Raw genomic sequence first — 13,183 nt, 5'->3', positions numbered from 1 at the left:
CATGAAGGATTATCAAGGGGTTCTTACCTGCTCCTTTTAGGATCCTTTTCAACCGCAGGTCCACATCGCGTATCTTTGCGCCCGGTAGACAGCACACCCTTCTGTTCTCCGGGTCTGCCCTGGTCACAGGCCTGTCCAATCTCCTCAGTAAAGAGTCTCCAATTACATACACCTGCCTTCGCCTGGCAACAGTGCGATCTAGTAATCTAGTCTCCAATCCCTCTAGTCCTGACCTGTGCCTGTTCCTATCTTCCCTTATGCTCCCCCTTATGCCTTCCTGATTCCTCCCGGGGCCCAGAATTGGTGCTGTCTCCATCAACTCCTCCCCTCTCTCTTTCGGACTAGCTGCTCTTCTCTTCTTCCTCACTCTCCCACCTTCAGCCGCCACCTGCTGCCCCTCCACCTCGCTATCCAAACACTCGAACCTATTCCTGAGTTCTATTCCCCCCTCACTGGCCCTTCTTTTCCTTGGCCTGCTTCTCACAGTCACATGCTTCCACCTCCCATGTTCTCCCCCTTCCATTCCCCTCTCACCGTCCTCTGCCTCTACCTGCGCTGCAGGACACTCTCCTTCAGCCCCTCCTTGCCTGTCCTCCATCAGCTGCTCAAACCCCCGCCTAAACTCCACCAGGGTATCTACCTGCATCTCTAGCCCCTTAATCTTTTCCTCCAGTAACACTATCAGGCGACACTTCATACACACATACCTGTGTTCCAGCTCCCCTGCTAGGACCATATACATACCACAGCTTCCACATGCCACCATCTGCATTCTGTCTGCTCCTGCTGCTTGGCTCATGCCTGCAGCACTCCCTGCCCACAGCACCTGTGGACTCAGAGCACACACCACACCGTGCCCTCCTGCCTCCCCCTGCAAACTCCCTCTCAAACTCCCCTGTTAGCCGCCCTGTTGGCTACCGCTGCCTGGCTGGGCGGCCGCTTTTATGGGCCCCTTGATCAGCCAAGCCCCGCCCCCTGCTCAGGGCTCGGCGTCCGTCCCAGCACCCAGCCCCTGCCGGCCCCTACAAACAAACACACAAGAACACCCAAGAACACACAGGACAGATGCAAATACAGGTACCTTCTCCTCCAATGAGAACTCCCTCTCAAACTCCCCTGTTAGCCGCCCTGTTGGCTGCCGCTGCTCGCAGAAGGTAAGCACATGCAAGTGCTGAGCCTGGGAGGTGCAAAGAATTAAGAGGAAAGAGAAGGGGCATGTAGTGCAGAGAAAGAGAGCCTGTCCCGGGGTAGGTACACACCATCACAGGGTGTCGGATTGTGGGGGTTATCAAAATGGCTATTTGGTGGCCCAAGTGGCCAGGATTTAGGTAGTGTCCCTGCAGCTCAGGGCAGCGTGGCCCAATGGCCAGAATCAGTGGGGCTGTCCTTCGGTTCAGGACAGCCTGGCCTAGCAATCCAAGTCCACATAATGGTTAAGTTTGCCCCTCCAGGCATCGGCTGTCCCAGTGGCAGGGCTGCTGGGGTGAGGGAACCTGGGCCCACCCTTCTCCACTGGGTCCCAGCACAGGGTGCTAAGGAACCAAGGTTTCTATAATCAGCCTCAGTCACTCAATACTACCGTCACATTTCCTGTGCTGCTTCCTACTCTTCCTTCCACCACTGGTAGTCTCATGGCCTCTGCTGTCTTTCCTCCATCCACGGTCCACTGATGTCTCAACCCAGTTGGCTTCTGTGTCCTGGAGTTCTGGCAATCTCCCAATGGGAGCCTGCAACACATGTCTGCTCTCATCAGTGGCCAGCCCAGACTGAGATGATCTACTCCTTTTTATACTCTGGTTCCACTTGGAGCATGCCCAGCAGGGGTGAGGAGGCATGGCTTCCTCAGCCCAGAGAGTGTAGTGGTGGAAAAACCTGGAGTAAAAAAAAGCAGGGCTAAATAATGTTGTTAAAAAATTCTTCTATGCTAAGAACTATAATCCTGAATTTGAATATAAAGTCATTTCTATGTAGGATACTAATTTTCCTATGGGGACCATGCCTGGCCATGCTCGTTAGCTCATACTGTGCATTCCCTTCACTCACATCCATTAGAAAAGCTGCCACTATTGCCACTGCACCGTCTGGGGCCAAACATGGTAGTCTTACTCGGGTGAGTAGTCCCATTCACTTCATTAGCTTTAGTGGTCTCCTAGTACCTCACTGGCCTGACACAGTCAGTGCCTGTGAATTCTGAATAAAGCTTTAGGATAGTTTGCCTTCTGGAATATTTTTTAAAATATAGTAAATGGTTCTGTAAACTAAAGTGAAATGGGAAAGATAACAATGTCATGAATTAGAGATTGGTTAAGGGATAAAATATAAAGTGTAGGAATAACTGGCCAATTTTGAAAGGGAGCCCCAAGACATTGTATTAGGACTGAATTTATTTAATAATTTGAAAAAGAGGCAAAGATTGAGGTGGCAAAATCAAGACTAGAGACAATGTGAGGAACTCTGGTGAGACATAACAAACCAAGTGAATGGGCAGCATGCTGCTTGGTGGGGGATTCAGGATCCTAACTTTAGGCACCAAGGTTTGAAAATGTTGGCCTCTGTCTATTACATTTATGAGTGTAAACATCTAGGTCTTTCTTATCATAAAACAGGACATGTGACCATAGTGCAAGCAGTAAAAAGCTTGTTCATATTTCATTGTCTCAATGGAGTTTCCCCACCATTTCTCAATCTTCCCAAATCTCCCCCCTTGGTCTAATTTATCACAATTATCTTTCTCTGAGTACTCAAACACAGTTCAGTAATCATCCTCACGTACTTATCTGTAAGAGTAAATTCTGAGATTTATCTTCCAACACACAGCTTCAGAAGACTGAATTACTGTAAAACCTTCATTGCTATCTTGTAAATTATGTGTTCATCACACTGAGTCTTCTGTTTTCTAGACTTTTGTACATTTAACTTCCTCAATCTCCGCTAATAACTGTCTTGGGTACATTGTAGCGTATAGCGATAAGGTTAAAATGATAGTGATTTCTCATGTTTTATTTCTCTTGGCAAGCAAAAAGACAGTAAGTTCCCAGTTTAGAATATTTGTTGTCTCAAACAAACTTCTTCCCCCTCAGAAGAGGGTTTCTACAACAACTTATCTCTCAAGGGTTGTTTAGACAGTTTTAGGAAGTACAGAAAAGGGCATCAAACCACAAAAATGGCAGAGGAAACAAACTCCCTGTTGCTATTTATATTGGATCACTTTAATTGTCAGTTTTCTCTATACTGATCCCAGGGAGTCATCCATTGCTGGGCTACTTCTTTCTGAGCATTTAGCTCCCCATCTTAAGGATTCCCTCCCGGGCAGTTGAGAATAATTTGGTGGGGAACCTTTTCCTTCAATATGTGAAGAAGGCGGCATTTTAATTTCCTCCCCATCAAATACTGTGTGGGGTTTCACACCCAGTCACATATTATTGAAGAGAGATGTGAATCCTCTAGGAAAATCTCCCAAATATGTGCTTTCACCCACACATTCAATCAAGAGTCTGGCTGGCACAAATGTTTGAGGAAAATAAATTTCAAAGTCAAATATATATTATTCATGGAAAATATACAACTTTTGTGCTCATTAAGTCAGGGGGAAGAGAGTACCATGTGACTTACCAGACCAATTACAACAAAGAGGTACAGATCAAATTTCAAAATACAATCAATCCACCAAAAATTTACACAGTTTTCAATTAATACCTTTAAAAAATGAATACAGTTTTTAGATAATCATGATCCTCAAGCTGATAGTCCACGAAAAAAGAAGCTAAATTTGTTGAATACTTTGCTGCAAATTATTCACTCAGTTCTTTTCCTTTTTTATTGATGGGAGTTGAATGTTTGGCTCAGTTTGGAAAAGCATGGACAAATTTGGCTAATGAAGCTTTTTTCAGTCTTCCGCATTGGCCTGGAAATCTCTTAAGAAAAGTTTTTCTTTTACTTTATGCTTCCATTTAGGCCAGCACATGAACAACAGACATTTTTTCTGAGACGCTGGCATTTTTGCTTCCTTTTCAGGTTCCAACCAGAACCCACAAATGCCAAAACATGAAAAATAATGAGAACACAAGTTAACCATCTCTTTCAAACCTCAAATGCTTTGTTTGAGTTATGGGTAAAGGCTCACACCGGATTTTAATTTTATCTGAATGAGTTCACCAATACCTCATTTTGTTTTCCTTTTGTCTCTTCCCTATATTGTGGGGACCAGGTCTTCAAGTTGCACATTTCCCCCCTGCACAAAACACTACATGAGTTTATGTGAGTTTTAAATAAAAGATAAATATTTTTAGCCTGAGCTAAAATAATAATGAAACTTCATAAATGTCAAAAGGAAGCAGTGGTTAAATATAACCCGTTGAGAACACCTGGATAATGAATGTTACCTGTTTGTGTCATGTGGTTAGTGTGTCCAGGATGGTATGCAGTTCAACCTACTCTCCTCAGATGTAAAGCTAAGGATTCCTCTGTTCCAGTTTCTGAATGGCCTAAACATCAATTCTTTTCATGTCTTCTCTTTTATTCTTTGGGAATCCTGAGCTGGAACCCCCATGCAGTTCTCAAAGAGAATTAGTGATTACATCTCTTCTTTTGTCTTTGTGCTGCATTGCAGTTGTTGAAAGGAAGTCACTGTGGGGAAAACTGTGGCCTTTTGATAGTAAAGGGTGAGGTACTAGGCTGCTGCCTGTGCAGTCAGAGGACTGTTAAAGTTATCATCTGAAAACATTGCAAAAAAAAAAAAAATCCAGCATTGTAAAAATCTAAACTTTATAACCCCAATATGAGCAAAGGCATGTGCTGTGCTAGTAAATTGCTAGTCAAAGAGAATTTTCAGGCTATATAATATTCCAACATACATGTAAATATTCACAGCCTGACTTCTTGCTGCTACAACAAATTGCAGTAATTGAAAAGGAAATGTAATATGTTTCTTAAAGGATTTGTGGACAGAAAGAGCTTATCCTATCACAATTTACAAAGCTGTCTTTAGGCGGGATGAACTGTTCAAATCTAAATACCATATAAATAAGTCTGAGTCTGTTTGGAAACATTTGAATTCAGCCTCCACAGCAGAAAAATAGCTTATTCTGTTCATGTCTGTGTTCAAGAGGCGGAAATAATGTGGTTTCTGCTGTTAGATCAAGTGCTGAAATTCCGCTCTGAGTTGAGAGATATCTTCAGAGTTCTGTAAATACAGCAAGCTCTAAACTATGAATCCAAACATCTGATAGCAAAAGAACTGTTGACTGGATTTTCAAAGCAGTTTGCAAGAGGTGTGTGCACACATCTTTTTATATGTTTATGGAATGTGAGCACTTTATCTCCCATGCACTACTTTGGAAGTGCATTTCTTCAATCTCCCTTGTGTTATATTTGAAATCTGTATCAGTTTGTAGCATGTGCTGGGATCGTTACAAATTGCCATCCAACAAATTTGTGCTGAAAATCCCTAGTCTGTGAACATACTGTAACAGACCCAGACCAGTGGGGTACAGGAGTCTGGTAGAGGACAAATATACTGGTCACTGGATAAGTAGTTTTCTGTTCCCTGAGTGACCAGAGAAAGGGGATGCACTAGAGTAATCAGGAACCTGCTAGAACCAGTTAAGGCAGGCAGGCTAATTAGGACACCTGGAGCCAATTAAGAAGAAACTGCTAGAATCAATTAAGGCAGGCTAATCAGGGCACCTGGGTTTTAAAAGGAGCTCACTTCAGTTTGTGGTGTGAGTGTGAGGAGCTGGGAACAAGAGGTGCAAAGAGCTGAGAGGGTGTCCTGCTGGAGGACTGAGGAGCACAAGTGTTAGACACCAGGAGGAAGGTCCTGTGGTGAGAATAAGGAAGGTGTTTGGAGGAGGCCATGGGGAAGTAGCCTAGGGAGTTGTAGATGTCATGCAGCTGTTACAGGAGGCACTATAGACAGCTACAGTCCACAGGGCCCTGGGCTGGAACCCGGAGTAGAGGGCGGGCCTGGTTTCCCCCCCCCCCCCCCAAACCTCCCAATTGACCTGGACTGTAGGTTCTTCCACAGGGGAATGTCTCTGGCTGTTCCCCAACCCACATGGTGAATCTCTGAGGCAAGAAAATCTGCCAATAAGCACAGGACCCACCAAGATAGAGGAGGAACTTTGTCACAATATATAAATAGAACAGAATCCTAAGAGCTGCATGGTGGGAATTCTGGAGAATTGGTGCTTATGTTTGCAAGGGCATAGCTAAGACCATGTGAGCATGCTTTGTGTCAGTGATTTTACAAGTGAAGAGAGATAGATGTTCACTTACACTATCAGTGGCTTTTCAAAGTCTTTCATCACAGAGCAATAAAATCAGAAGTAAACCAAGCAATGCTTCCCTTTTGACAATATAAACCTATATTTGCTATCTCCATAAATGTAATAGAAATAAAGTAATTAACCTTTTTCAATTATTTTTATCTAAAAACTCAACCTTTTTCTAAGTATAAATCACCGAAGACAGAAGAAATGCAGGGACAGGGTGTCAGATCTGAGTTTGTATGGCACTCTTTTGCTGGGCCGAAACTTTGTGTGTGTGTGGGTTTTTTTTGTTTGTTTGTTTTAAGTGCAATTGAAGCAGCTAGATTTGTTCTCTATCCAGGCAATGGCATTTGAGAGGCTAGGGCCAAAATTGTATAAGATCTGGAAGGAGCTAGCGTTTAACCAGATCTTTATACCTTGACTCAGTTTCAGGGAAATAAAGCTTCTGCATTTAAAAAAAAAAAAAGCCAGAAAACCCTTTCACACTATGTAAAGATAAATGCTGATTTATAGGTTCATAGAACAAGCCATTTTTTCATAGTAGTTAAGGTGGCTGGGTATGTACACATTGCCCCCTGGGCTGGAGCTTTTTAAGGCTGACTGAAGAAAGGTAAATTACATTCAGTAATAAACAAATGCTGAAGGCCTGACCCTTGCTTAGGTATGTCGAGGTGCTGACACACCTCTTCCTCCACATAAGTCCTCAACTGTGTGTGCAGCCAGACCAGGTCTTAACTCACTCTGGATCCTTCTCCTAGCTACCTAAGTATAGTATAGACAGCACTCACAATTGTGATGTCCCATTGCAGGACAGACAGATGGCTTTGCAATAGAGCAGTTCCTACATTGATCAAACTCTTCCCTTCCCTTGACTTCCAGAACAAGTGATGCCTAATGGGTAAGGCTGGCAATCAGCTTTCCTTCTAGATAATGGAGTATTGAGAGTTCCTTCACTCCATTCCTTTGTCCAGACCTGTACAGATTGGGTCTCCTCTCTACCTGCAAGTGGTTCTAACTTGTGGCTGTTGAAGTCAGTAGAACTACTCACATGCTAAAAGTTAGGCATATGCTTAGCCTTGCTGAATCGCGGCCTATGGTCAGATTTTGCTAAGAAATCCACCTGTTTGGACTCATTTTGGTCTCAAAGTTACCTCCATTCCACTCACAACTGGGCTTTGGCAGGCTGAGAGACTCTCTTGAGGAGGAATCCTACTGGAGACAATTGGACTCTCTGCATATGGCTACACAGCTGACTCAGGCTTTAGGGGCTGTTTAATTGCAGTATAGATATTTAGGCTTGGGCTGGAGCCCAGGCTCTAGGACCCTGCGATGTGAAGGGTCCCAGAGCATGGGCTGCAGTCCGAGTCCAAACATCTACATCACAATTAAACAGCCTATTAGCCTGAACTCAAGTCAGTTAGCATGGGCCAGCTGTGGGTGTCTAATTGCAGTGTAGACACCCTGTGTGGTGGTATTGGGGGGGGCCTATTTTGGTTGAGTTCCAGCCACTTTGGGGCTGGAAACTCCACAAGAGCAGGCTGACTTGCAAGATATTCAGCACTTCCTGGTTCCAATCCTGTCAGAAACACTGTGTGAACAGCCTTTATTATATTTTCCTCACTTTTAGTCCTGGTAAAAATGAGGAAGTGCAGAGACATGAGTAAATTGAAAAGAGAGATATTAAATGTATTAATCAAATCTCTTAGAAGTGGGAAGATTCAGATTCTGGTTTGGTTTGAGACTGAGACAAATATTAAGGTAGGTTTTTTTTTTTTTCAAATCTGAACTGATTTACTCATCCCTATTCTATCTACTGTAGGCATTCACAGAGTTTTATGGGAATGCTTTTTTCTCAAGTCCTGCTTCAGTAATTTTTATTAAAATTATTTTTCTGCTGAAACAAAATAATTACCAGAACAAAAATCCACCCCAATCATTTTTTTATAAACAGCAAAAGAAAAGTAAGTTAATAATACATTATTAATAATCATATATATCATTGGGGACCTCAAACATAAGCATCACAGACAATTTGGGTGCTTGTCTCTAATAAACAATGTCAATGGTACGCTGACCCAGAGCCATCTCTAGTGTCAAGTTATTCTGTACACAGCTATTGTTTTTATCTTTTTGAATTAAATGAGTTCTTGCATGGTAGCGAAGGGAAGTGGTGAACCCACCCCCAGGAAGACTTTATATTTGGTTTTCACAGTGCTCTTTTACAAACCTGCTGTGGTTGCTTTAGCGGCAAGTTATCATATTTTTGACCTCTCTGTTTTCAAGAGGAAATGTACTGAAGGAAAAAAAAAGCCGTTTCAAAACAACTGCTACTGGCTAAAATATTCCTTTAATTTAGGTTTAATAGAATTCCTATTATCAGCAAATGGAAGTTGTTCAGGCAGTTCTTTGATACACTGAGTTATTGATGTGGTGATTTCTATACAAAATGCATTGAAAAAGTCCTTATTTCCTGCTGAAGTGCCTTTCTAGGTGAAAGGTTCTGAGTTACTGTATTGTGGAAGTGTGTATTGTATTATGCCATGACCCTTCCTGAAGTACAATCTCCAAGGGCTTGTGTTACTGAATATATACATTTACTTGAGGAAGCAACATTCTGTAAGACCTCATTTAGCACAAATATATTTGAAAACTTAGTTCTATATTTAAGAACATGGGGACACATGGCTTCTTAATTTGGAAGGGCTGTTAACTGGTTGACAGGAGGAATTATGTGGTTAGTCTTGGTTTCTCAGTACTACTTTTACTGTACTCTTTGCCCCCAAATGATTTGGTTTGGAAAAAAAACCACAATTAGGAGCAGTAGGGAGATGGAGAGGAATTTAGTTTGTCTTATGATGTATCCAGCCATACCCACTTGGAAACCAGCTATGCTGTAGATGGACATTGGTTTGTTGCAGTATAATAATAGCTCATTTAATGTTGTGCAAAGCTTTCTGAAATATGTTTTGCATAGCATTGACTACACTGGGAGCAAAATAATAATGAAATAATGAAACACTTTGTAATACAAAACTGGCCAGTGGCTGTCCAGTACAACATGCTAATGAGTCTTAGCACTGATATAATGAGGCATGCATAGAGAAGTGATTATTGGTAATGAAACTGTCCAATTTGAAATCTTCTGTTTTAAATATATGGGGATGAATGAGCTATGAACCAAAATGTAGCTGTCACTTCAGATTTATTTTACTTTCGTATAGCTTCATGAACATTTCTTAGCTACCCGTATCTGCTGATGTCATTGCACAGAAGTGGCTATGATCCAGAACAACAAACCTGTTTTTCTTTGCTTTGAATCAAATGGATGTTTGTTCTCACCAGCAGAACTGGTATATTTGTGGGGGTGGAATGTTGATTAAAGTGGGGGAAGTTTATTGATGAATTGTGTTTTAAGGGAACTTTTAAAAAAGTCTTTAAATGCCCTATCCCCACATTTCTTCCCTTAAACACTGTGTGTATCCACTTTATTCATATTTCAGATTAATGGGAAGGAATTCTCCTCTCTGCTGCACCCCTGAACAGTGCTGTGTCATTGTGCAGGTGCCAAAATAAGCTCTTTACATGTCTGGAGGAGATTTCCCCTGATGCAGGCACTGCATAGGGTTGCTAGCCTGTATTATGCAAGTCCCCTGACATAGGAAGACAGCCAGAGCAGGGGTAAGGGCAGGAGGGACTGGGGGTGGGTAGGAAAGTGAGAGACCATAGCACATTCTGCTATAGCCATTCCAGGTAGCTCCAACGCAGAGCTGCCCAAAGGTATCTCAGGCAAGTGTGCTGTAACTTAAGAGCATGTTTCTTGGCAGGCTAAATTAGACTGGGGGCTGTTTCATCTCCTAATCAGCCCAAACTACTTAGATGCTTTAAAACCAACGTTGAGTCCTGCCACCTCTGAGCTGTGCCTATGTATGCTTTGCTTCCAGGAGGTACAACACATATAGGTGACAACAAGGGACAGGGCTATCCTATGGCCAAATTGATACTTCTCCAAGTTATGATGATAGTGGGCAAACCTGTCCTGGGAAAAACAAGATATCCTGGACCTCTTGGTTATGCATCCTCTCAAGCTGATTACATTTACTTCTGGGAACCCTATTCTGAGGCTGTATAGACAGATCCAGGCACTGGCCTAATTAGACAATTTCCTCAACTGTACTCGTTATCTTCTATTTAAGGGGTACATTTACCATTCTAATCTCTACATCAGTTACAGGCAGAAGATCTCAAGAGGACATGGACTATCCTTATTTGCTTCCTGACTGCTCTTTGGAATATATATTGTTTCTTCCCACTGATAAATTCTTACTATTCCTTTTCCTGTTTAACTTTTCATTGTATTATGCTGAATGGACTTTGTACATTAGTTCATCAGTCTTCTAGCCGCCAAATATGAGATTGTCTTGAAAGGAGACATAAGAATATTTTCAAGACGTTTTATAAGTCGTCATAGGGAAAATTGGATTAAATTATAATTTTCACCTCCTAAAAAATAAAACATTTCTCACTGTTTTCCATTATATCACTACTAGAATTCAACTGCTGTGAAACTTCATACAGCCCTTTATTTTTTAATAAAATCATTTTGTCATCTTTGATAAGTTTGAGTACAAGTATTTATCACCAAGATTGTCCACAGGAAGTTTTCTATTTTCCCCACTGGCCTCCAGTAGCCAGTTTAGAATCTAAGATGTAATTAATGGTTACAATACCACAAGATTATGTCAGGATAGGATAAATCTTCACATTTAAAAAAAAAAAAAAGTAGTCTGCTATTAGTGCCTCAGACCAGGAAGGAACTTAAACATGTGCTTAACTTTAAGTACCTGATATTTTTCTGAAAGGCTTTAGGAATTATTTTAGGGCAGTTCTATGGCCTGTGTTATACAGGAGGACAGACGAGACAATCTCAATGGTGCTTTCTGGCCTTGGCCTCTGTGAATCTCAATGATCTAAATGGGACTATGCATGTGGTTAAAGTTAAGCTCATACTTAACTGTTTTGCTGGATTGGGGCCTTAAAAGCTAAGGATTGGTAAAGTCCAAATAAAATACAGCTACACCTCTACCTCGATATAACACTGTCCTCGGGAGCCAAAAAATCTTACTGCGTTATAGGTGAAACCATGTTATATCGAACTTGCTTTGATCCACCGGAGTGCGCAGCCCTCCCCCCCACCCCAGGAGCACTGCTTTACCGTGTTATATCTGAATTTGTGTTATATTGAGTTGCATTATATCAGGGTAGAGGTATATTAAGGCATATTACCTGTTTAATATTCTTTTTAATGTTACTGTTTTTCATAAAGTGCCATAAGTGTGATACTAACAAATAAACAAAAAAAAAAAAAATTCAAACCTAAATTCTTTTACTACTTTACAACATGTCTATGAAGAAACATTTCTTAGTTTGAAATTTTTTCAGTAGAAATGCTTATCTTTAAAAGTGCCAACACATAAATTAAAACAGTAAATTACCTACCTGATGTGCTGATCATGAGTATCATGGTACAGCAGGCTCTTCTAGATAATGCAGCCAGAAATACCTCAAACTCGGAAGCAAACACTTTATAGAATCTTAGGTTCTCTCACTTGATGGTGAGTTCCAGGAAGCATTCACACATTTATGATAGCAGGAAAAGAATCTTTTACTAGATCTTGCAGACAGGAAATAATGCAAATATCTTATGTCCACAATCTTAGTTAAAGGCACTCTGGGTTAATTCCTAACAAAGCTCATAGGGACAGCATAGTATTTCTTCTGGAGTTCTATAAACCTCAGACCCAGGTTTCTCCATCAGGTCTATCCTTCTGTTGGTAGCTACTAACAGTTTTTAAAATGTTCCTGGAACAATTCTGCTAAGAAGACTGGGGACTATCAGAGGACAGGGAAGGCAAGAACTGGGAAGGGGACAGTGTGATGGGGGAATACTCCCTACACTAGCCCTGCAAGAGTTGATTAAGGCCAAGTGGGCCCAATCAGCCAATTAAGCTGGAGGGGGTAGGGAAAGGAGGAGATTTAGGCTGTATGGAGGGAGCTAATTAGAAGGAAGCTCACCTGTGAGGGAACAGGCAGGGCTTCTATAAAGCCAAAAGGTGGCAAATAGCTCTGGGAAGTTGCAGACAGGAAGATTATAGTGCTGCTACTTGAGAGAAGAAGTATGATAGAGAAGCATCCAGGACTAAGAATAGTAAGGTTGGTGTAGATGCAAATCTTAACTGTTCACTGCAGGGTCTTGGACTGGCACCCAGAGTAAAAGGTGAGCCTGGTTCCTCCTTTCAACCACTGTAGGTTTTGCTAAGGGCAATGGATATGAAGACTACCAGAGTCATTGCTGGAGTGATATAGTCAGGGCAGGAGTGTGAGGACTGCCTGATGCTGTTTGTGGAGAGAGGCCTAGAAAGGCCACCCCAGAAGGGGAAACTGCTGAGTGACCTGTCTGGAGGACTGAGTCATGCAGTGGAAGCTATCCCTCCTGGAGTGAGGAAGGGTCCATAGAGTGAAGAAGCGACTGAATGATAGAGTGCATCTGACTAGTAGTGCAGGAAGGGGCAGCTGACTAGTAGAGCTAATCCACAGGATGTCCAGGAGGAGGCACTATCTGGCAGTGAGTAGAGAGGTCTGTCACAGACAAATTGACAATATTTTATAGGGTGATCTCAGCAATACAGGAAAAAAGATGACTAAGTAGGGAAAGAAGGTAGAGGCTCTTAGAATTGGAGCTTTTGAGATCAGGAAGAAGGTGCTGGGTTGGAGGAAGGAAAGGCTAGTCACTTGCTTTGGGTGAATGAGAGGTAGGGTTACTGCCTTTGAAATGCTTAAAAAAAAAAAAAAAAAAAAAAAAACCCCTTCCCCCCCCCCCCCCCCCCCCCCCCCAAACTGCAAGGCAACTCTGCAAC

At 42.2% G+C, this 13,183-nt stretch overlaps 1 long non-coding RNA gene across 1 annotated transcript; it reads right to left on the bottom strand.

Moving 5' to 3' along the window:
• Window positions 1–1,154: 1,154 nt before the first annotated feature.
• On the bottom strand, window positions 1,155–11,864 carry LOC117879490. The gene is made up of 3 exons (XR_004646281.1): window positions 11,766–11,864; window positions 4,383–4,713; window positions 1,155–1,872 (listed from the first exon to the last, which is right to left on the bottom strand). It is a non-coding gene; the product is annotated as an uncharacterized LOC117879490 (long non-coding RNA).
• Between the last annotated feature and the right edge of the window lie 1,319 nt (window positions 11,865–13,183).

Source organism: Trachemys scripta, chromosome 6 (assembly GCF_013100865.1).
Source record: "Trachemys scripta elegans isolate TJP31775 chromosome 6, CAS_Tse_1.0, whole genome shotgun sequence".
NCBI classification, from domain to species: domain Eukaryota; kingdom Metazoa; phylum Chordata; order Testudines; family Emydidae; genus Trachemys; species Trachemys scripta.
This window is presented reverse-complemented; position numbering and strand designations above follow the sequence as displayed.